This window comes from Micropterus dolomieu, linkage group LG01 (genome assembly GCF_021292245.1).
Source record: "Micropterus dolomieu isolate WLL.071019.BEF.003 ecotype Adirondacks linkage group LG01, ASM2129224v1, whole genome shotgun sequence".
Taxonomy (NCBI): domain Eukaryota; kingdom Metazoa; phylum Chordata; class Actinopteri; order Centrarchiformes; family Centrarchidae; genus Micropterus; species Micropterus dolomieu.
Window position 1 is genome coordinate 54,493,670 of NC_060150.1, and position 26,124 is coordinate 54,519,793.

The window sequence follows — 26,124 nt, forward strand, 5'->3', positions numbered from 1 at the left end:
GGTTGAGATGGAGCAAAATACCAGAGGTATGGCTGAGGAATACAGACTGGACTGATACTGAACTGAGAAAACCTGGAAAGTCTCGGTGCCTTCACCCCCAGTAGTTTATTTCAGCTCTGTAGTGTTTGAGCGTTGAGGTGACATCTCTGGATAAATAACAGCACGGAGTTGCATACAAATATGAATTTGTCATTTTCTAAGTAAATTGAGATGCAATCTAATCAGAAGTTTGGATCAAGACCCCTTTAAAGCAGCTTCGCGTGCAGATAGGGTCATGGGGGATTTTATTCATTATTTCATAAGTTTGTTTTAATAAAAAACACAGTTGAAATACATTATTTCTTTGAGTGTGTTTTTAAAAAAAAAATACGTAACTTAAATTCGCCTGATAATATGATGTACATCTCCAATTCCGTCATGCTTATTTAAAGATAAAGGGGCTGGAAATGTGATTTGTTTTGACTCCCCTCTGCTGCCAAAAATCTAAACTTGGCAAGATGACATGCAACTAAACATCTGTCCAGCAAAGCAGCTACAACTGGGCCATGTGACTTTTGTTTACAAGCCTTGATTCCCTTCCACATGATCAGTTTGTGCCTAGAGAAACCCTACCGCAGGTCTGATTGCACCATTGGAGTAAGCTTCAGCGCTGATAAAGAATCTGGTGCTTGTACACAGCCCCTGGCTCTGACTGAGCCACTCAAAGCTATTAGACATTTGGATTGCTTTATAGTTTGCCAAGATATGCTGTTGTTGTGATGTTATCTATAGTAGCTGAAAAGCTGTGAGTATCGATTTCTGGACCTGCTGTGCTGGCTCTGGGACCGTCGCGTCCTCTCTGCATGTTAGCTTCACAGCAGCACCTGTAGCCACAGTCTGTAAACCCAAAACTTTAGCTAACTTAATTACATGCTGTGTTGTTGTTCGCTCATCTATATATCATGGTATTTGTCATGAATCTTATACCCCACCTTTAGCTGACCCTATCTAAACAGTTGCTTCCAAACCACAGAGCCAGTGCTTGAGGCGAGTCCGGGTGCACTGGCACCATCTGGACCAGCGGTTCTCCACCATCTGCCACTGAGCCCTGAGAACATACTGTCAGTGTCAGCAAATTAACTTTATGCTTTCACCTGTCAAGATGCCAGAAATGCCAAGAACATAAAGATTTTCACCCAAGAACAGATTTCAGTTCCTCAGTTATCAGCTACAATACTTGTCTTAATTTTCTTCTATTTTTGTATCCTCACACCTGAAGTGTGTTACCACATGGGAGTAACATTTATTTGCAACATATGGCAGAGTCATCAAGTCACATCGAGAGAACTAAAACACATGCTGGTTTTATTTTGAGCAATTTGCATAGAGTAGAGCAGAGTTACAGTTTATGAGAAAAACCTGCATCTTTCACACAAATTGTACATTCAAGCAATTATATTTCATGTGTCAATGGTGTGAGGTGTAAATCAGGTAGATCAGGGTTTTTTCGCACCGGTTAGTGGTCAGTTGTGCTTTGGACTGGGCAAAACAAGTCACAAAAGCCAGTATGGCTGGTGATAGATGTGATGTTTCTTGTATCACCCAAGCAACTGTCATCTTTGGCTTTTTTTCGTGCACAACTGAATTTACTGAGAATGGTGCAGCGAGAAATGATTGCTGATTGTTTTTATGATAACAAAATCTGGGTCCGCAGGATCAAAGGAGAAGAGTAAAAATCAAGCAAATCACATCTATCTATCACTCAAGGCTCAGAGTCATTCAACCAATGTCAATATTATTAAACATTACACATCAAGGTGACCCCTTATCAATTACTCCAACAAATATTAAGTTTTGCAGAAAATATTGGCAGGTTTGAATTTGACCTGCAACCAATGATTATATTCATTATTGATACATTTCAAATATTTTTATAATTGTAAACTTAAAATGTCTACAAATGCCACACAGTTTCCCAGAGTCTAAGGTGACATCTTAAAATTACTTGTTTAATCTATCCAACAGTCCCAAAACATGTTGCATTTAAAATAATAGTATACTTAGGAAACTGCAAATATTCACATTTTGTTAGCTGGAACCAGAGATTGTTTGGTGTGTTTGATTGATTAAAGACTGAAATTGGTGTTTTCTGCTCTGTTTGGAAGGAAAAACGTAACTTTTGAGTGAGAAATCTCACAAAATCACAAAATCTTTACTACCACATTATGAAAGTTGTTTATATTCACATATGCATACAAGGTCTAAGCTCATACCTTTCAGTCACTGTGTTCGCTCTGTCTTACACGTCCTTGCTGTGCAAAGCACTTTGTTATATAAAAAAAAAAAGGTCATTAACTGTGATTGAATTCACTAGACAAGCAGTGTGAAAGGGTCAATGTCTCGGTTCTGTTTACTATGGCCTCCTGTAGGAATTTTTCAAATGACCTACTAAAAGCTTTAATAATTATGAAAACCTCAGTATACCCTTCTGGATCTTCCATTCTGCTTTCTTTTAAAAAGTAATTATATTTTTATTAGTTTCTGAAGTACTTTGGACCTTTGGTCCACTGCTCACATTTAAAATGTGCATCTTTGCCGCCTTCCCCATGAAAAAGGCGAGTCTCTCCCTTCTATGGCCAATACATGTTCCATTCTACATGACTGTATAGGTCTTTCATTCCACTACAAGGTCCCAAAAAAAGGAGTAAAAAATAAAAGGATAGAAATATGGAAAATGAATGTTGTAGGGAGCAGACAATAAAACAATATGCTAAACGACTCTCAGACAGTTTTGTGATGCCTAGAGAGCAGGGTAACATTTTTCTTGCTCATCAACCTCTTTATTTTCAGGCAGAATAACCAAGTATTCACAACGGGAATGAAAAGAATCTAATATATTAGCTTGCAGCTAGTGGGAAGAAGAATGTAAAAGAAAGAAAAGGTTTTAAACTGTTACTGAGACAGAGACCTTGCCTTTTAAAGACCATCGTGCTTCAATGCAACGGGGGCGCCCAACAAGCACTCAATACTTTATCATTTCTAAAGGGCAGTAATTTGCAATTCACTGGAAACATAAAGCAAGGGTCACACACGGTCATCCTTCTGGCCTTGAAGTTTTCTCCTTTTTTAATGTTTTGATTGACATTGTCGCCCCTACTAATGGACGCCAATAAACCTCCAGTTGACAGAAAAGACCAACCTTGGCACAGCTGCAGGTTTAAGCTAGATCGGCGTGCTTATTCACCTGATGCCCAAAATTTGAGACTGCCTTTTGGACACAACAGCTTCCAAAAGGGAGTTCTTTACTGGTTTTGTTGAACACAAGCAGAAGCAGAGCCTTCACAGAAAGAGAACAGCCTTGTGGAACTTATCGTGTCTTATGTGCCATAAGAACGGGAGAAAGCAGCAAAGATCACTCACTAGCTCCCTGGCTACCCCCATGAATTGGCATAGCAACCGGTGGAGACAGGCCTCAAACGACTCGTTCAAACTGAACATCAGAAAATAACTATGGCTTGTGCAATTTTCTTTAATTGATGGGCAGCACAGTTCACTGAATAGGTTGAGATCTTTTTCATTATTTCAAGCACTTAGGAGAATTTCAGGGTCACTTCACCCAAACTGTAAAAAAAAACCCAACATATTTTCACATGTACCCATCATGGTATCGGGTCTTGCAAAACAGTTTTTAGCTGTATTTGACCAGGCTTTGAGATTTCTGTCTAAGATATCTACCTCTGGCCCAATACACTAAAGGGGAATGGAATTTTGTTTTTGAAAAATCTTTTTAAAAAAACTCCATTAGAAATTTCAAGAACATTCTCTACCTGTATTGATCAGGGTGAACTATCAATCGGGGCTAATCATGTGGCACTAATCATTGTGTGAACTGTCAAGTGAAATAAAAATCACATATTGCTGCTCTTTCTCAACCTCAGCTGCTGCTGCCAATGTTGGTGTTCTCTCTCCTTTGAGTAGTTTTGCAGGCTGAATTTTTCCCAGGTCTGTCTGGATCTGGAACTGACTCTCCTCTGGTTCCTCTCAAATCAGGTCCTTTTTTTAAATTAATTTAAGCATGTCAGATTTGGATACTGTATATTTATCACAAGTTTGTTTTGGATCAGGTCCAACATTTTGGATTTGTGAAGACCTCTACAAGATGACAACAAGCATTATTTTTTAAAAGCAATTCTTGTGAACTCTTTAATGCAACATATGGAACACTGATTGCAAACACTGCAAACACTGATGGAAACAAATCAGACTTTGCTCTTGAATCAGTGCTGTAAATGCCATTTGCCTCCATTGTACTGCAGTAGCATCAGAAATCTCAGAGACATATCCCAGAACCTGGACAAATAAGACCAAAACTATCTGCGTTGCTAGAGGTAGGTCAGAAAAAGTGTTTTGTGGTGAATTTGGGTGAACTGAGACTTTGTTTTAATGGCACCTTTTCAGTCTGTTAGAAAGCATGTATAGCGTGCATCAGTTTCACAGAGACATGTTTGCACAAAGGTAATCTGGATCACCAAGGGGCTTTAGCCTCTGAGCAGATTAGATTGTTTTAGGGGCCTGCAGGCTGTTGATGCTAGTTCATCACCAGTGTCTGGAAGCTTTGTGTAAAGAGTACGAGTGGCAAAGTTTCAGCATTGAAAGCAACACTGTGGTAAAGTTCTGTAGAGTTTGCACACAACAATTACGTGCTGAATCTTCTCGTTAGTATCAAAGAGATGTGAAACCAAATCCTTTGTCTGCTTCATTATCTCCTATCATGGAGCCTACGAGCCCAATCTTCCACTGGCAATTATTATCTAGTTGTTTGCAAAGGGATGTGGGGAGTTGAAGATATAAATTACCATTTTTTCCAAAAAAGTAAAGCATAACATCTCCACTGTGTAACAAAAAAAAAAGTAAAATTAGCCATTCTACTATCACATGAGAAAGCAAATGAGGCTGACATCTAATCTCGTTAGCTAAACTGAAGTTGGCTTGTGTGCTGCTGTGTGCCGCAGGTATTCACAACTTCAGTGTAATTATGTGGCCAATCAGCAGTTAGTTCTCACTAACCTGAGTCTAATTTGGACTCCATCAATATAAAAACTACACTGCGGTGCTTAGGAAAGAGGACAGCAGACAGACTGTGTCAAAGTGATCATGTGACTGTGTTACAGGTCATCACCTTATATATGAAAGGTCCCAGATATAATCCCCTGCCATACCTTTTCCTGGCTCACAATAAGGCTACAGTGGTGGGTAACAGAGAAGGGCAGATTTTTATGAAATCTGCTGGCCAGATGATGATGCCTACTGATACCTTGGCCTTTCCTTCAGTACCACTATCAAGCCAAAAATAATGTTCTCCAGAGGATGAGCCGTTTGCATTACTGACACTACATCAGCCCTTCTTCCACAGGCAAAAATGTTAAATTTGCCCAGAGGATGCCTTGTAATCTGACATTTGGCCAGGCTGTAAAATAGAGTCTTTTTAAATTCATTTATTTTTTCCAGTCCGCATTTAGCATTTTGTTAAAAACAAACAAAATACACTTGTGAGATGCACAGTACTTCCACAGTTTTCTACTCGTGGCTACCAAACGGCTCCTATTGTTTTGCCTCAAGAACACAACAACAAGTTTCTGATAAGGGGAAGAGTTTTAGTTTCCACACACAGATCTTTCCCTGACATTGGTCACAAGTCTGCTTATGGTTAGGATCTCTCACATGTATGAGCTGAGCTGAACACAGAACAGACAGACAGGAATGTCATGAAGAATGCAACAAAGACAAACGTACGACTGATTAAATGTCTTCCAAATATTAAATCAATGTAATGTAATGGTCATGAAAGGCAGGTGCTGTCCAGGAGTAATTTGAACTACTGACCCTGTAGGGGATTCAATTCAATTTCGATAAGTTCACCAAGAAGGATTCAGTTAACACTGTGTTTGTGTCTGTCTGTCAGTGTTACAGTTACAGCTTAGACATCTAATGAGATTCAGTGACTCACTGTACCATCACATGCGCAACTGAATAAAGATCTACCGCTTGAGCACACAAGCCTGACACACATACAACCACACACGTGCCGTGCAAAAAACACACTACTTGTTTTGTTTTTAGCAGCAGAAGCATCAGGCAGCATTGCTGCTCTAAACAATCTCAACTGGCCCCTACTTGACCTAGATGTCACTTGAATTAAAACTCGCTCTGAGCGTAGGGAGAGAGATACAGGGAGGGAGAGAGACACATGGAGTGACATCATGCTTAGTGAACAGCTGAGCTACTGGACAGCAGAAAATCCAATTTGTGAAGGCTGGACTGCGGCCACCTATCACCCCAGCTCCACCCCCCTGTCAAAACACAGTAGTTGAGGGTTTGGGTGTTTTTTTAAGCTTTTAATGGCAGTGAGTAAAGCCAGAGGAGTTGTTTGAAGGTTTTCCACTAAGAGCAGAATAAATGCGGGTTGTTTTTTTTTACGGCAGAGCAGAGCTGAGTGGACAGATGTGTGGCATCTGCCGTCCGGGGCAGCTGTGATCATGGTTAATCTCACTGCCTGCATCTTATTATTGTTCTGAATTTTTTTTAAGAATTCTTTTGGTAGGCTACATATGAATTCATGAATTAATGTGGGCTAGAAAATTGCCTCATACATGCAAAGCATCGCTGATGAATTAGAGCAAGATATATCAGTTGCTTAATTTCAATATGCGATGTGGCCAAATACAATATCAGAACCGCAGAAAACACAATTATTTCATAAAGTGCGTAAAACAGTTTGTTTGGTACAGACCTGAGCAAAAAATCAGATTGCCACCATTTTTATATATTTTTCAGTGAACATGAAACTTATATCATGACTCATTACACAATCGCAATATCTGTGAAAGTAATTGCAACATGGTTTTTTGTTCTGTATATCGCTCAGCCGTTCCTCTCAGTGAAGAGAAGTCCGTACATTTTACAGTGAAGCAGCTGCAGGATGTGTGTCACTAGGCTTTTATCTATATACAGTTTTTTGCCAGTCTCACCAATGTGAAGTGTTTAAAAAGAAGAACTTCGAGTGAGTATTGCAAACCTTTAGCACTGGTAAATCCAGGTACACCACAATGTTTCACAATGTCCATGTCTACACAAAGAGGCATAAGTTTGACTCGTTTTTACGTCAATAGGCATTCTGTCAATGCTCGCATTTTCATATGGCTTTCTGAAGGTTTTCTGTCCCTGCTGAAACTCAAAACAATAAATAACTTCCTTTTTATCCTTCAGTAGTGAAAACAGCCTTTATGAATTCCACCATCTAGTCAGAAGTGGAGGTGAAGGATACAGACAGACACGGCTCAGTTATTACTGATCTCAGTGGGTTAAACCTCTGCTTACAAAACCTTATTTTATTTCAGTGTAAAAAAAAAAAACCCATAGAATTTACTTGTTCTCATTCACAAAGTTTTCTTTTTCTTTTGAACATTACATTCATTAGACAGAAGCTTTTATAAAATGCAACTTTCAATAAGTGCATTCAAACTGCAAGTGGTAGATGCCATCAAAGATGGTAAGCGTCTGTTACTGTGGCTCAGACCGTTAATGCTACCTCTTAACCAATTGCAACAAAGGCTGTCGATCAGTAAGCTGACAGCAGAGATATAAAAATAGATTATTTATTTATACAAATTAATATTTTAGTATTTATCTGAAGCAGACACATTTTACTCTTTTAAATGTATCTGATAACTTTAGTTACTAGTTACTTGCAGATTCAGATTAGTAATTCAAAATAGGTTTACACATGATGTATTATTATTATTATTATTATTATTATTATTAGTTATGATAAGATTTAATGATCCCTGGGGGAAATTCACAAGCACCCAGCAGTATCTAAAGTAATTCAAATTAGCCCCACGTATACCAGCTGTAAGTGACTGACACATTAATGCATTATAATTATAATCAAATAATATAGTATTCAGTATTCGAAAAGGACCATTCTGCTTAATGAGTACTTTTGGTACTTTAAGTACATATTGGTGCTAATACTTTAGTGCTTCTTTAGCTGATACCCACTGCCCAAAGATACTGAGCAGGCTTTTACTATATTTCTGAAGACCTTATTTTTATTTGTCCACACTAAAACGACTATTCAGATTGATCCACACAGGAGACCGTTTTCACACATAACCATTTACAGGAGTGGAAACACAGGCTTGTGGGAACGGAGCGCCAAACAGAGAGGAAAAGATTTGTTTTCACATTTGTTTGAACCAAAGAAAACTCACAGAAATCAGAGCTGTGGCACAAAACAACCAAACAAAATCATTTTGTTTCGGTGACACAGCAGGTTATCAACATCCCTCACAACCAAACCGGGCTCATGTGTGAACCTTCTGTCTGAGCTTCATAGTTCAGTAAAAACACAATTACCCCTTCCAGGCAAGAAACTACAGCGCTGCATCTCCTATTGTACTGCGTTATTGTGTAGTGTGTGGCTGCCATTAGCTTACTGGGCCAACAGGACAACCACTCCATCCATGTGTTTCCTTCACTTGCATCTCTCTCTCCTCTCTTAATTGATGTATTGTAGCCTATAAAGCTACTCATATTTTTTGCATTATTTATTTTTGAAAATTTGCACATTGTTTTTGGTGTTTTTTGTCCCGCTGGCTGTTGGGTTTAAAGGTTGATAGCAGACTAAACCTCTTTAGCTGGCCCCCTCTCTCCTCACCTTTTGACCCGCTGGGGCACGTGGGTAAATTCCTTATGAGATTTAGATGTCGGATGAGACAAAAGAAAGCAAGAGGGCTCCACACATACATATAGTCACACACAGAGGGCTTATGTGATCATTGTAGAGCTAAATGTACGTGTGAAGGTTAAAGAGAGCACAGCGTACTGAGGGGAGGATGGACTGAAGGCAATACATAACACTGTTTATACCTTTTCATCACTCCCTCTCAGTAATACGCCTTTTATTTCCTGTTATTCATTCATTTTCTTTAATTACCCCCTCCCCCCTTTAATTTGTCTCGCCTCCTCTTCATTTTCATCTCTTCACCTAAACTCCCATTTATCTCTCTTCCTGCAGCTAATCAATTGATGATTTAGTCTATAAAGCGTCTGAAAATAGTGATTGCTAAAGCCCAAGATTAGATATTCAAATTGCTTCTTTTTTCTGACCGAGAGTCCAAAACTCAAACATATTCAGTTTACTATGATATGAAAGACAGGAGATTCTGTCAGCACAATGAATGAAAACATTCATTGTGCTGACAGAATCTCCTGTGTTTCTAGAAATCATTACTGAAAAAAATTACTGAAATCATTCATCAATTATTCTTTCAGCTCTGAAAAAACCTTTCCATCACATCCAGTAACATTACCATTTGTAATTTTTTGTTACTATAGAAATGCATTATATATTATTATTTTTTATTTTTTTTATTTGTTATTTTAAAGGTGAATGAAGTGAATTTGAATTCATAGTTCATAGTTTGAAGCTGGAATGATCACTGCAGTAACAAAAACAAAACACTACTATTTTTGCCTTTAATGAATTTATTATTTGAGCCATAAAATTGTGAAAAATGCCCATTAAGATTTCCTACAGGGTGATATTTAAACAAGCAAAATCTCTTCTCTTATTTGAAAAGCTAGAATCAGTAAATGCAGCAATTACTTTCATTAGCTATTAATCTTGTGAGTATGATTTGGGTTAATAGCTAAAGATGGAGCAATAATAGAGACCATCATATTTTACATGTCTATAAAACATTTTTCACTTGATATTCCTACAATATCTGCACATGACAACTAAATCATAGTTATGGTACGAAGAGGATCAGGCACTGAATATGTTATTTAAGACTAGAAAAATTGTGATCATAGTTTGAATTATAAAAACACTGACAACTACTATGAGATGGGACGTGAACCTGGCACAATAGTGTTGAAAGCACTAATACTAACACTGTCACTGCACAAACATCACATTACTTTGCCACTGAATTAGAAAAGAAGAGTTGCATAAATGAACGTATGTCACAACATCAGTAAACATAAAATATTGGTATTTTAGCAGCACAGTCATTCACTGGCTCCTACTACACAGCCATCGTCACCATTTAGGTGTCACTTGGACAAACTAAAGAGTTAAGATACAATTACATGATATCAGATTTGGAAAAGGAAGAGGGCTGCCTCTTTCTTTAATTAGACACAAAGGATCTGTTGGAGCCATGATCCTCAACGAGCCAAAAGAGAAACTGCCCTGCTGTGAAACTCTTTCCATCTTCTCCCCCCTCTCTCCATAAACACATGGTGAAGGCTTTTACTGAGGCCCCACGCTGACTGACTGATTGACTATATTTAAGCATGCATGTGCGTGCGTGTGCGCGCGTGTGTGTGGTGCAGCATACATGCACTAAACGAGCCACATGCCTCAAACAGGAATAAAAGCAAAACCCAGAGAAGCCATTATGGTGTTAAATCCATAACACCTGCCAAACATCCACAAAAGAAGATCAATGCAAGCAGTCGTCCACGTTCGGCTAAGTCGGTGTAATGTGAAGGCGACACATCTAAAACACACAGATGCCCACATGCGAAGACATTTGTAGCTAATTGGAAACTCTCACTGACTCCCGTTTCTCCCGTTAAAATACTGGTAATGGACAAGAAGAAGAAGCTTTTCTCTTTTTTTTAAACAGGTAAAACTCTCATTTGATCAAGTTTCTCTTTTTTAAGAGATAAACAGCCAAGAAAGCAAAATAAAACAAAATAGACAACAAACAGGGCAATACAACTTTCATAAAATACACAAAAGACCATAGAGCCACTCCTAGATCATCTACTGCCACTTTAAATGCATTGGAAAAATGCATGCAGCTAAAAAAAGTAATGTCCTATTTTTCTTTTATATTGCATCAATGTGACTAACCAATCACCTCCCAACCTAAAAAAATTAAAACTGTATGTTTTTTTAGATACAAGTCAAATTTTTTGGGCATCATTATGGAAACTCAGGTACCGTATCAGAAGATGTTCTTGAAAATGAAGCCTAAAAGATTGTCAGTTTTAATATAAAAAATGGTTTCATTGACCAGCAGGTTGCATCTAATGTTCAATTTGAAGAAAAAAAATGTTTTTGCAAGAGAGCAGATAGGTACCATTTTTGTAATAATTGTGAAGATTCGGTGTCCAATAAAGACTGAAAAGTTCTGTGTTTCCCAAACAAAAGAAGGTAAGACTGGAACAATTCTCAATTAGTGTGTGAGCGAGTGTTTGTCTGCAGTAATGTTTTTTTGCAACAATGAGGTTTCACTGGATAATTTCATTTTAAATCAACTAAACAGATCAGACTCCTTGACTGCAGTTTTATATGGTTACATGAGAAACAGTAGTTTATTATTCAGAAATTACAGACCTCAGACAGCATTCACTGAACAAAACAACCTTACATCTTATTTACTGTATTTATGTATTCATTATAACTTAATATGGACCCATATTAGCTGTGTTCATGGTAGCTGCTGCTTTTTCTGGTCAATAAGTCAAAAAATAGTGTGCATTTTAAAATAAAAACAGGAGTCCACGTATTAGTCCATTTAAATAAAAAACAATGTACATTATTTAAGTGTGGGAGATAAGAATCTTGTTATCGCCAAACTCTTATCATTTATTTCATTTTGCTGACAGATCAAACGTTAAAAGGACCTTTGTGCACTCTTATGAAAGGCATCATGTAAGCTACTTACTGCCAATGTTTTGTAGAGACTAAGAGTTGGAAATACTTTATATTTAACTATGTTTAACATTTAATCAACAATAAAAAAGTGAACTGACATCTAAATGTTCAAAATCGCTTCACTTTATTCACTATATTGTTTTCCTTCATTTATTTACATGGTAATAATTACAAAAATATATTTCTCATATAAATAAATAAAAAGCTAAGTAGGAACTAAATATAAATCTTTATTTCACCCCAGATGTCACTGGTTGGTGTTTTGTTCGACATCATGTGGCCGTTAAAAGTACTGGTTCACTAATATATTATTCTTGAACTTCATAAAAGCCAAACACACACTTGCGTGTACATATAAATATAAGGAGAAAATACAACAGTGCTGCTGTACCCGCATGGAAAATACGGCAACAAGCTCCTTGTTTGTATAGCTCTCGGGTCAGAGGCTGAACACTTCACACCAGATTGATTCTGCAAAAAAGCTGCAACACGTCAGTGCCAAGAGGTGAAACCACAACATCTTTGTGGATTAAAGAAAAAGTACTCCAATGGCTTGAATTTCTTTTATCTTTTAACGAAACCTTTTTTATCACTTTTATCACTGACACTATAAGCAGCCAACAGCGGGAGGGAAGAGCAGAGCCAGAGTGACAAGAAAATATTACTAAGAAGAAGCAAGTGGCAGGAATGTTACATTTCTAAAAAAAAAAAGAAAAAACAATTACTGGGCAATTAAAATCTAAATGATCTGCATGAGTAGAAAGACAATAAGTGACAAGATGTGTGGGTTAATTTGTAAAATAAAATGGATCTTTTAAATCACAGAAGTTACACTCAAACACGAACCCTCTGGTTGTTCGGTCAGTCATTAGTGTGGCGGAGATCCTAATGTTTCCAAAGATACCATGTATATCAAGTGGGGTAAATGTGTATAAAATGATGCACATATATAAATATGTTCATTTGATGGAATGCTTTGATGGAGTCTTGGTTTTGAATAGATCATGTTGTATAAACATCACATAGCTTCAAAGAAGAGCTGAGGTAAGCTGATACTGTCAAGACAACCTTAAGCTACTTAAGGGGAAAAAAATGGGAAAACTGTATATTAAAGCTGGAGTACAGAAATTTTACATAAAAATGAGCATCTGTTACATTACAGCAGTTCACACATGCTAACTAAAGCCTACCGCTGCCAGGTAAATCTATCTGCATCCGCAGTATACCGGAGTTTTAAAATTCGGTGTCTATGGCAACATAGCAGCGTCGGCACGCAGGTAGTGATGCATTTTACACCAAACAGCTTTGGTATTGTATGCAGTCATGCCAATAAGGCCACTTGAATTTAAACTGAACAGAGATGTCACAGCTCTTTCTTTACATGGCTCTGGATTAACTGAGCAACAGAGTAGGCTACAGCAACTAGGAGTATGGCAGAGACTATGGTGGAAAAACCTAAGAAGCGTCAAAGGAAGGTTTCTGATGCTCCAGATTTACAAAAAAAAGTAAGCTACATAGCCATTACATTTACTCTATCTAAATAATGGTAATGGTCTTGGAACTGCAGAAATGTCTATATTTTGTAATAATTTCTGAACATAAGCCTAGGGTGAGCTCAACTTGTAGGCATAGGTCATGAGTATGTTGACAGCGTTTGTGTAATCACTCTCAGAACGGGGAGACAAAAGTTCCGCAATGCAGGTTTAAGGGGTTAAATTTCTACGACAAAGAGGTATTCAGTTTCCAAAAATACCGACGTTCACTTAAACCTTTCGCAAGAAAAAGGTACTGCATTGTGGAGTTTTATACAGATAGCAGCCATTAACTATTGTAAATACATTTGCCTGTACACACACACACACAAACTCACATCGCACACACAAATGCAGGGATCATTAAAACATCTTTTACCCTGACCAGCATCAGCCAGATGTGAGGATTGATTGAAATCTGGGTGAGTTAACGAGGTCAGGAGGCCCAGAGCTGATGGAACAAAGACATATTTTTGGATTTTTGTGTGTGCGCGTGTGCGCGTGTGTGTCTGTGTGTGTGTGTGTGCGTGTGTGTTTTGTGGGTTTTCAGTCTAAATGTGTGTGTGAGCTTCTTGTTATCATATGATTTTCACATGAAGTTATGCTGCTTACAGTTTAACGGACAAAGAAAACGATTCATAGACGGCAGGGAACACAAAGCAGGGACGTATAGATTTAATAACAGAATTTCCCTTAAAAGCACACACAAGGATGTCGAACTGGCTGATATGTTCTGTGAGCGGTCTTTCTATAAACCATAGATCTCATTGTTTTCATGCTGATGTCTTGCTCAGCATCACAATTTAATGATCACACTAACATTTTGGCCTCTCTGGACCTTCTTCATCCTGATTTCTTAAAAAACTAAATTTTTTGTTCCATGCTAAATTAGGTATTTAGTTTTTGAAGGAGTATTAGATTCTTTACTTAAGTAAAAATACCACAGCAACACTGTAAAACTGTAAAATGTACTTAAATTTTCAAAAGTAAACTTGCATTCAACTTATATAAAGTATGTTATATACAGTAAGCTAGTTTAGTCCTGGAACCCCTACAAAGGGCCAAATATTGGGAGAGAAAATAAGAAAAAATAAGGTTCTGATACACAAATCTGTGTCCATTTTATTTATTTATTTATTGCTTTTTGTAAAACATTGGATAATTTCACCTTTTTGGACTTTTAATGAAACCACTGATATAATCTTTATTGCATTATATTTTATAAACTATTTATACACTTCTACTACGTTTTACAGTAAAATCTCAATCTGAAAAGTGACCACTAACTACAGCTGCCCAATTAATGTAGTAGAAGCGACAGCGACAGTCAGGCTGTGATTGGTAGTAAGTCAGCGGTCGATCGGCGGTCGCCAGTCGTTACGTATGAACTACTCAACGACGCATCAAAACGGCTCCCCGACACATTTCTGACACATCGCAGACGTCTGCCAGACGATCCCCTGCTACCTGCGTGTGCTGATCCATTCTTTCACCCAGATTCTTTGTCTTTATAATTGCTATCTTTATAATAACAAACAACAGCTGTTTCATGTGTAGGTTCGCGTCATTTCCCGTTTCACATTTCACGTGTGTTTTCTTGACAAAAGTGGTTTGGAGAGCAGCGTCGGGTGACACAGCCGCTGTCAGCTCGTGTAGTGTGTGACACCCTGTCACCGATCAGTTCCGTAGTGTGAACGACTTCAAGACTCCCATCAGAAGACGGCAAGTTGTGTAGTGTGAACGGCAAGGCCATCGGCCGACGCTGAAAGTCGTGTAGTCTGCACAAGGCAATAAATGTATTAGAGTATAAGTTTCTTATACTGTACTCCACCACTGATTTGGAGTGTAATTGCAATGCAGTAACACGATTGGGAGCAGGAGATTATAGGGCCTTTGAGGCTTTTTAAAATGAGGACCGTCTTTAATTTGGTTACAAAAAGTAACAAAATGTGTCCAGTAGATGTTTACAAGCTGGGATAAAAATAAAACAATCAGACCTTCAATGAACAGAAAAATTATTTCCTCGAAAACGAAAAGAAAGCAGAGGGATGAAAGTTCCTCATGCACCTACATTGCCAAAACACACACGCACACACACACACACACATCTTGTTGTTGAAAGCCTCTGATCTGAAGCCATTTAGGTGAAGTGCTGCAGTGAGTTAAATAGGTGGGCAACTATGTGACACATATATAATGACAGACACACATACGTGCGTGTGCACAGACATGCACATAAATGACCATATGGCTGCTTTTAAGTTCACATTCACACACACACTCCTGCGCAGCACCAACATTCAGTGAGCACACTCAAAGCAGGGGAAGTCTTAAAATGAAATAGTAATTATATGTAAATCTATATGACACTATTGGCCCACACTGAACACACACACACACACACATATATAGAAGTATATTGACGACAAAAGATTTGAGAGAGCCCAAAACTAATTTAAGCGCCACTCACAGGGATGGATTTGTAAGAGCAGAATAATTATATTTGAGAGTAAAATTAATCTCAAAGAAGTTACTAGCTATTTCTCATAGTGGTTGCTTTCTATGTCAGTTGTAATGTTCTGAACCAGATGTAGGATTTTCTTATTTCTTCTTTTATTTCTGTTTTTATGAATAATTTGAGAAAATTGTTAGAACCATTTTAAGAAAACCATTTATGAATGAGGCTCATTGTGACTTCTGAGCTAAATGCTGCCTTCATAAATCTAATGAGATGGAGATGAAGTAGTTGGGTTCTAACTAAGATGTAATCCAGTTCCATGTGTGTTTAAAAAAATACTATTGTTTCAAAAGAAAAAAAAATGAATAATGATAAAATGACTATGGGCTGTGGCAACATTCTGAATGAGAGCATTTTCACAATAGGTGTGGCACAAATCCGATATACCAATAAGAATAATCTAGGAAACAGGATCAGTTGGGTTGCCAGAATTTGGCTGAACTTCAGTGCAGATCCACATGGCCGCAATAAGTGAATTTGTAAACTACACGATAAGGCAAATAGACGTAAAATATGTGAATTATCTGTTGTCCTAAATGGTTGCCAATCTATCTTTACAAAGGGCACAATATGTTCAAAGCTGAATCTTTTCCCTGTGCAGACTTTAACTTTGAAAAAGACATGACCCTGACGTCCTAATGTGGGTGTGTCCTATTGCAGCTTGCTCATCAAAAAAAGTTTAGCAATGCAATCTCAAGTGCACAAAACTGCACAGCTGGAGAAAATTGACTGACTGCAGACTCCAGAAATGAGCATGCGCATGTTTGGGAATATACACAGATCTGATCTGAGTCTGCTCTTACAAATACGTCCCTGTACGCTCTCATAGGTTGACTTGCAGACTTAGTGGCGCTCAAATTAGTTATGTCCTCTTTTGTCATCAATAAACTACCATACACACACACACACACACACACACACGCACACGCACACGCACACAAACACACACCTTTTGCTAAAAGAGAAATATTTATGATTGGTTGTTAAAGCTGTGTGTGTGTGTGTGTGTGTGTGTGTGTGTGTGTGTGTGTGTGTGTGTGTGTGTGTGTGTGTGTGTGCGTGTGTGCGTGCATGTGCGAGAGAGAGAGAAAGAGAGGTAGAGAGAAGAGAGGGAGGGCAGCTTAGAGTTCAATATTGACATAGCAGCAGAGGAGCTCCATCGCATTAATATTAAATGGTATTATAGAGGAATGTTCTCTTTCTTAGCTCCACCTACAGCTCAGCAATACACACACACACACACACACACACACACACACACGCACACACACACACACACACACACACACAAAGTCGTTCCTCTGGGTGTGTTTATAGCTCTATCTATCCTTGAACTGTTCCCTAAACAGCCTCCTGCCCAATTTGTCTTCTCAGTCCAAAGGTGGACGGTCCAAAGAGCCACTGATAGGCTGTGACACACCTTAGTTCACAAAATGTTCGCGACTCATTAACCACATCCAAAACTAACACACTGCAAAACAATGTGACACAGATAAAGTAACACTCCACTCATATGAGAAAAAGGCACAAACAGAAAAAAAGTGTTTGGTTTTGACACCATCACTCGTTTCTCGCCTGAAGCTTTTCTTTAATAATTAGTGTCATATATTCTCCAGTGGATTTTTATTGTGTTCTAAAAATCACTAAACAATTATATTTTGTTTAATCATATTTTGGTGACTTATTAAAATGTTTACAGATATCTTATTATGACAACAGCAGGACACACACATACAGTTGACTTGGCTAGTATCTAAAATTGCAGTAGTGCAACACAGAAAATCACTGCTTAACATGTATTTTATAAAGATTTGTGGGTTAGCTAAATAGGCCAGTGCAAGAAGTTTCCTCTGGCTACGGGAGTGGGCATAACATTACAGTTCTGCAAATAATAAAAAACAGTGATTCATCTGTTCACTAAAACTCTGTTTGAGATGTGGTGGCTGTGATGCTATCACATCTACCTCTACTAAAACTGAAACATTCAAGACATGGTGACAAATGTAATTGGCTGCTTATGACCCCTCTAATAATACAATTTCTCTCTTTTACAAGTAGTTTTTTTATATGACTCACATGAGTTTGTCCTTGTGGTTCTGATCTTTTACACTGATTTATACGAGCTTTGGCTCTTCAATGTGCAACACAGTACTTTCATTGTTGTGGCAAAACGGAATAGTGGCAGATAAAATGCCCAAATTGCAAAAGGCTGCAATGATAATTGACCAGAGCGAATGTGTTTAATGCAGCTTTTTAAGTCAGGAAGCATAATAAATATAAGTTAGTCACACATTAGTTAATGAACTAATTTCATTCACATGTTCCAAACCCTCAAACTTTACGCGTCAAAATTCAATTAGCCTACTTTGAAACCATTTGTTCCACATGGATTACCATTAATATCATAGTTGCAATATTGAACAAACAAAATAGAGTAGCAAACTAGGATGAGCCACTGGTTGAGGAAGCATAGTATATGGCCAAAAGGTGAGTGGATAAACTTGTTTATATCATCCTTAGTTTCAATCAAAGGAGATACAGCATAAAATTATACTTGGCTTCCAACTTTGTGGCAACAATTTGTGTTTGTCCCTTGTGCCTCTGTGCACAAAGCCAGCTTCACGAAGAAATGCTGTTTCCTGTTTGGTGTGGAGGAACACAGAGATCGGACCTCAACATCTTCCAAACTCACTAATGCTCTTGTGACAGTCCCATATGGATGACAATTTTGGGGTGTGCACTTTTTTTCTTGTCTATATAAAAAGAAGAGCCTCTAGTGTTGACACAGCTCATTAATTAGTTTATTAGAAGTTAATTAACTGGAAGAATTGATAATCAATTCATCATCATTTAAGAAATATTTAAAGAAAAAAAGTCAACCAGTCACTGGTTTCAGCTTCTCAAATGGGATGATGACAAGCAATTTTATGATTTCCCCTTAGAAACTGTGATTTGTATTTAATTTTTTGTATTTAATGCAGTCTTTATATATTCAAATCGCTCAATTTACCCAACAATTTCTTCAATGCCCAAACTCTTAAGTTCTTAAGTAATAATAATCTTTATTTGTAGAGCACTTTTCAAAAACAAGTTACAAAGTGCTTTAACAAGTGTGAAGACAATAAGTAAGCACAGTGACTGAATGTTTCTTTCCACAACGACCTGCATAGTTTCTAACTTTTGTACTGCGCCCCACCAAACACACACACACACACACACTTTACCATTTCTCTTAGATGATATTATCATATTTGAAAGGAATTTGTCCTTCTGGTTTTGACCCTTACATTCATTACTATGGGTTTCAGCTCCTCAGTGTGCAGCACAGTGCTTTCATTGTTTCATTGTCAAAACAGCAACACTGGCAGCTGAACTCTCCAAATTGCTTGTAATGCTGATTTAACAGAAAGAAATGTGTTTCATGCAGCATTTTGAGTACAGCATGCAAAATACTACAAATATGAGTCACATTATATCTTTCACACGCTCCAAACTATACACATCTAATGAACCCTTTTTTAAGCATTGCTAAAAAGCAATTGCTTTGAAAACCCTTGCTCCGCATTTGACCACAATTTATCTCCCAGTTACCTTTTTGAACAAACAGATGTTGCACTTTGATTTATTTCTCTATTGTGCAGCTTTACTGAACTAAATTATGAAATCATATGTCTGTACAGTGTTTTTGTGTGTGTGTGTTTATGGTTTGTGCATAGAGATGCTCAAACCATTAGGAGGAAATCTGGACATTTACATGATCTGGCCACAGATCAGATCATGTAAGAAATAATAATATTAGTAAGAACAAGTATGTACAATCAACACTGACACATTTGAAAAAATAACAACAAAGAGAAAATATGGATAGAAAAAACCCAACCTGCCTACGCCTCAATTAAGTCTGAGACGAAAATTTCTACAGCTACCACTGCAACACATTAGGCATGTGTGTGTGTCTGTGTCTACAGCACACACTTATTTGAGGGTGGGTGTTAGAAAATATACCAGAATAAAAAGTTGCTGAATGTAAGAGCCTCTTAGCAGAAATTAAATGAAAAAAAAATTCAAGAGATCCTTCAGCAAGCAGTGGACTCACAATGGCTTTATTCCTGCCTATGAAAAATTAGGGCCTGTAGTGACACTTCATAATCATCATGTGATATCTTCATCTTCATGTCATAATCTTGATAAAAATCACAAAATACTGAAGGCAGAATGAAAATCAGTGTAGACATGGAGGAAAACACTTGTGAGGAGGTGAAGAGAAAAGGTGGAAGGTCTAGAAGAAGAATGAGAGTACATGATGAGAGGACTGAAGAAAAGGGAAGACATGAAGGTAGGAGAAGAGTCAGACAGATGATAAAATATCTAAGAAGAATCTGAGAAGAAGTTGACCAAAAAAAGGAGGTGAACATGTGATGTTAAAGGAGAAGGTGAAGGAGAGGAGGTAGAGGCGAAACATTTAAGAAAAATAAAGAAAAAGAGAGAGGGCAGATGGAAAGGCTGCAGCAGGGAGAGGAGGAGATAAAAATGCAAGTGACATTTTTCCTGATGGTGACGCTGTTTGTTGCTTGACCTTCAGTTTTATTAGCGTGTGTGTGTAGCAGGCTGGTGGGCTTGACACCTAACTGAGGGTGACACGGTCACACACAGAGGAGAGCTGAGAGCCCCCCAGCTCTGCCAGCCCGGCCCTCACACAGCACAGCTGGCCCTGTCACCTCCACTCATCCTGCCCGACTCAAAGTCTGCATGTACAGTAACTTAGTGTGTGTGTGTGTGTGTGTGTGTGCGTGTGCGTGTGCGTGTGCGTGTGCGTGTGTGTGTGTGTGTGTGTGTGTCTCCAGTACGCTGCTTGGTAAAAGCCAGATGCAGAGGCTTGTGAGGGTTAAGGTGCATTTAATAATTTTACTGTCCCACTGCACTACATAAGAATTCTCTACAAGCGTTGCGAGGTCTATTGTTCAATGATGAACCGTTCAATCAGGGCTTGTGGTCGAGTTAAAACAAAAAAGAATGCCAGAAAAATGCCATTTTTAAACAGACATTTAAAACAAACTTCTGGCTGACTGATTGTCTCAATTGTCACTGCACTGACTGATTCAGCGGTGTTATAATGCTGCATGGAGCATCTTAAAAACACAGAACACTCACAACAGAGAAACATTGGTACAGCGTGCAAGGAAAAAGCGGCTTTGAACAAAAGTTACAATTCTCATTCTATGCACAAACCAACCACAGAATATGAGGCAAGGGGCCATTATGTGTGCTATGGTCTCTCCAATGCTTCAAGGTAAAGACTCTTGAGAAGACAAAAGACAATGCTGGTGGAAATTCAAAGTTCTCTTCAGCCATGTTCTCCATGACTTCACCTTGAAGACAATGAACTATTCATGTACGAGCAAAGCAATAAACGGAAAACAAAAAGTGCATCTCAAACTCTGATAAAGCAGAACAAGAAACGTATGTGCACACCGACACTTGTACAGTAAGCAGCTATGAGAGCAGCAGGCAGTCTGCGGGGAAAAAAAACTGGATGGATGAGACAGACTGCAGGTTTGCAGACAAAGAAACAGAAATGGCCTGTAAGGTGGGAGGTAAGGCTGTAGGCGGTGCTGAAGAAATCGCTCAAGTCTGTGAGAGAAAATCTACATTACTGCTCATCAGTGGCTTTAATGAAGCCCGCAGGATGTCACTTACTACACATTGTTGGTTTTGGTCCTTTAATGGCATTTTACAATTGGAAATTGACAATAAATGAAAATACAGATAACTCCGGTCTTAAGCTTTAAATATGGAACTTAGATTGTTTCTTTGCAAACAAGCTCCTCCGACTGGGCCACAAAGATTTAACTTCTGTCTCACTGCTGCAAACTACAGCAAGGCCCTCCACTTCCTCCTCTTGTACGTAAATAAAACATTCCCCTCCATTTTTGAGGCTTTTACGATGCTGGTTGTTTCTAATCTACATTATTTTGCATAGGGTTGGTTTGTTCATCCACTGCTAGCTGCAAGGTGTCAATTTCTCCTCCTTCAGGCTGTGTACATCTTGGTTTTCTCGGTTGTTTCATTTTTTACCCAAATCACACAGGAAAAAACTGGCTGCCATGAATCACCTACAGTGGCCCATAGGGGACAACAGCTGCATTCAAGTATGTCAACACTGTTAATAAAATATGAGCAAGGTGAAAAAAGGGCCTTTCCAAAAGTGTCAGCAGCATTTTGTGTCCATTTATTTTTAATTACTTTGTACGTTTTATGAATTTTAAAAAAGGCTTTTGCCCGCAAGCTGCCATAAATGTCTGACCCCGATCACCAAACTGTCAGCTTTAAATTCAAATCCTCCTTTGACGTGACCCTTTTTAATTCAAAATAGTTGATTTCTGCTTCATGCTTGCGCTCACTGAATATTCTAAAAATCTAAAGCCCCCGCTAGCTGCTTGTAGAGGCTAAAAGGCTCATTGCACCTCACAAAACACAAGTACTATTACACAATACCATTGCTTTAGCTTTCCTTAGGTCCTTACCAGTGAGCTATCAAATTTTTAATGGCAATTGGGCAAGCAGCTGACAATTTAACAGACCACATTTCCAACAACTTGCTATTGTTAAGCTGTGCTGCTATCAGGGTTTAACCAGAATTTGTCTTACTCGAACTTGGAGAAAGCTCCATCCATTTCCGTAAGTACACCAAACGTATTGGACCAAACAGAAGGTGGCCTGTACGAGGAGCTGACTGCTGTTTTGTGCGGAAGAATGACAAGGAGATCAGTCTTCCACGGCTGCTGTGAGTCAGAGCCCAACACATCCTGCCTGTAGCTTCAGAAACCATCACAGGAGAAGATCCTCTGTTCTGCTCTTCATACAATGGCTGCTGTGTGTTTTTAACGACGCTGACATCGCCGAGACGGCTTCTCTGGTTGTTGTGAAGTTGAACGTGGCAGCGATAGTGATAGCTCTGAAACCGGGCTCATTCTGACACGGTGGAGACGAGGGTTTGCATTGTGGCTCGCTCACAATGTCAAGGTTATGTTCATTTGAAAAGAGGAAGAGAAAAGAGTAAAGATCGTGAACTATAAAAGAAGTCAAAAATTAAATGAACAGAAAATGAAATGAAGCTGAAAGTAAGACAGTATAGCCAGGTTTTTATCCAGATGCAGTGCAAATGAAAAATGTGCATTAAAAAAGGAGGAGGGAAACACACCTTCTGGCACTGAATGGGAAGGTTGGTGCTTTCTCACCAGTCTCTCGTCAGTCTCTTTTCTTTCTAGACTTCACTCCCTGTTTTCTTCTCAACAGTTTGTCACGCAGAGGAAGACCAAAACAGTTCAGAAAAAAAGGTTTGCAAAGATAAAAGCTAACTGAAGCAGAAAAGGTGTGGATACAGATTCAGATAATGCCATCCTCTTCGAGACATTTAGCAGATTGTCTTTCTCTAGTGTTGGAGCAAATGAACAGGAAGTGTTTCAGTGCTGTGTTCAGGCACACCTCCACAGGAGGAGTTGCTGCATATTTCTGTGTCACTGTTACTCTTTTGAGTCTGTATTTTCTGCCCTGAACCCAAATCTCAGCTTTTCTTCTTCTAAATCTAAAAGGGACAGTAAACCAACAATAACTTCTGAGGTTAGCTAATGTTACTCAAAGAAAAAAACACTACAGAGGAACTTCATTGTTTAGCAGGTCAGAAAAAAAGATGGAACCATGCTTTGGTAAAGTTGTTTGATTAAGAGATGTAGAAGCATGAAGGTACGCTGCATGAGGGAAGTCTGAGTTTGAGTATTGGAGCCAGAACATGTCGAAATGGTGAATCCTTTCCATGAACCACAGAGCATGTGAGAGATTAGAAGGTTTTTTTGCAGGATTTCTCATTATTGGGTAGACCGGACACATTTTTAACAGTTTATTTGCTATATTTTTGTAAAGAAAAATCTTGCACACCTCTATCACAAGTGTCTGTTACTACATTTGTTGTACTGATATGTGTCACAGAGTATTGAAAACTGCCACATAATGAAAGCTGGCACTGAATTTGTGGTCAGATTTATAATCTTGTTTACTCATTCTTTGATCAAATAGTTCCTCCTTTAAATCAAGCAGTTTCTAGCAGGCAAAGGTGTTGTGTTTAGACAACATCTAAAAGTGGTATTATACCTAAGCTTATTTATCATATTGACAATTATATTAAAAAATTCAAACAACACTCTGCTGTGCTATGCTGAATGTTTTCCAGTATAAAAGGTTAATTAACTTAAAGACAGCTTTTCTTATGGCAAAATGGGTTAAATTCATTGTGCACATGCGAACCCAATGGTGTGCCGCCACTAAACAGCCAGCTCAAACATAACTGTAGAAACAAATGCAGCATGTATGTAAGAAATACAGATTTTCCGACCTGTGTGAAGTACATAATAAATGCACAGCTTAGATGATGAGGCTTCAGCTAATCACAGGCATATTTTGACTTACTGTAATTCTAATAACTTTGGAAATATATCAACATGTATATAGTGGTTGCACTTGCAGATCTGCATATGTTGGAGACCGGACTACTGGTCTTGGCGGAGGCCTGTGCTCTCATAGTGCCCTTCTAGTTGTTCATTATATTTATAAACCACAGTTTCCCTGTCTGTAAGGCAGCAGCAGAGTTTTCCTGCCTCATGTCCAAGGCCAAATCATAATGAAGTCCCATTCAGTCTTTGAATTGCAAATAATTGGCCATTGTTTCCATGTCGTTTTTTTTTATGCAAACCTCATCTGTCATGTGTCCTCCCAGGGTTTTTTTGTATTAAGGCACCATACCTTCTCCCTTCTCTTACCCTCTCCCTCACTGACACTCATTCCAACTACTCCACTTCTGTCTTTGAGAATATGTATTTCCCAGGGAGGGAACCTGAACCACCTGTGGGCAGCAGAAGCAGTGGCTTGGCACACTGCCATGCCCAGTGGGTACAGAGTCTTTAAACAAGCACGCCCAGATTAAACCTCAAAAACACATCATATCAAAGCACCGCTTAATAACCATAACAAATTACACAGTACACATACACACTCTGAAAGCATGTATGCTTTTATTTTTATTTTGCAGCTTGAATTTCCATATTGTTAACTTGTATTTATCAGTTTTTATTGGTATCTTTTATTTAATTATGCTTATTATAAATTTAATCTGTTGGTTTGTGTCTTCTTGAAGTGTAATATGTCTTTTAAATGCTTACTAAATAAATAAAAGTGAGTTTATGTAACTTTTGAAGAAGTAATACATTCTTCCTCTTAAAAGTGAAGTTGCAATAAAAGCAATAAAACGTACCATTGTTTAATTCAATTCCATACACTCTGGGGTTTCACTGCTACAGCCTGACCTGGTCTGATTTGAACAGTAGCCTTTGGTTGCTAATGTCAGCTAACTTTTGCTAAATACTGCTGTATAACACACATTAGCGAGATACTTTGTTGTTTCTATTGTTGTTGTGTCCAGGGGCGTCACTTTGTGTTGAAAAGTGGTGAGGACATAAGGGTTCATATGCATGATGATACACTTGCGTCATAAGAGCTGACAGTGCTCAAAAACAAGATGAGAAGATTTTTAATGATACTTCTGAAGAAATATGAAATGCTGAAATATATGAGTGGGGGGTCTGGGGGTGGCTACCCCAGATGATTTTCAACATTAAACACTTAATTTCCTGCATTCTGGAGACATTTTAAGGTAGAAATGTCTTAATTTATATAAAGAGAAAAAAAAAATGCCTTCACAAAGTGATGGGGACAAAATCAGCCATTTCAAAATGTGGTGGGGACATGTCCCCAGTGTCCCCAGTGTCCCCAGTTTAAATGACACCTATGGTTGTGTCTGTAACAGGGGTGCAACAATTTTTTTCACAATGCATTAATTTGTTGATTAACTTCTCCATTGATAATTTGGTAAATAAAATGTCAAAACATAGTAAAAAATTACACAATACTACAGAAACACAAGTTGCAGATTATTTCTTAAATGATTCAGAGTAGACGGTTGCAGTTGCCCTCAGACTATCCCTTTAACTGTGAACCATGACAGCTTACCGCTGCTTAACAGACTCTTCAGCTCCATTATTATCTCATTAGCTGGTTCCTCTTGTTCAGGAATACCAAAGTGCTGCTTAATTAATTGTTAATGACAGTCTGAATGATGCACACTTTTACTTTAACTCCATTAATACCGAATTCTCAAAGAGACCCAGAGATTTCAGACTTCCCTCATTAAAATATGGCATTCCCTAAGCTTAATCGTCACCACTACATGACTAACCCCAAGTCTTAACCCGCACGCACCTCTTTGAAGAAGGCTGAACAAAATGTTCTCAATTTCAAGGTCCTTCCAA

At 38.3% G+C, this 26,124-nt stretch overlaps 1 protein-coding gene across 2 annotated transcripts in view; it reads right to left on the reverse strand.

Annotated features, from left to right (window-relative positions):
• lcor (ligand dependent nuclear receptor corepressor) overlaps positions 1-26,124 on the reverse strand; it is a 99,092-nt gene that overhangs the window by 66,566 nt on the left and 6,402 nt on the right. Inside the window, exon 1 of one of the 2 annotated variants that reach the window (XM_046048078.1) lies at positions 22,968-23,033. The exons of the other annotated variant lie outside the window; for it this stretch is intronic. The gene's annotated coding sequence lies outside the window, so the exon portion shown is untranslated. Of the gene's footprint in view, positions 1-22,967; positions 23,034-26,124 lie in introns of those variants that run through there. 2 annotated transcript variants of the gene reach the window in all.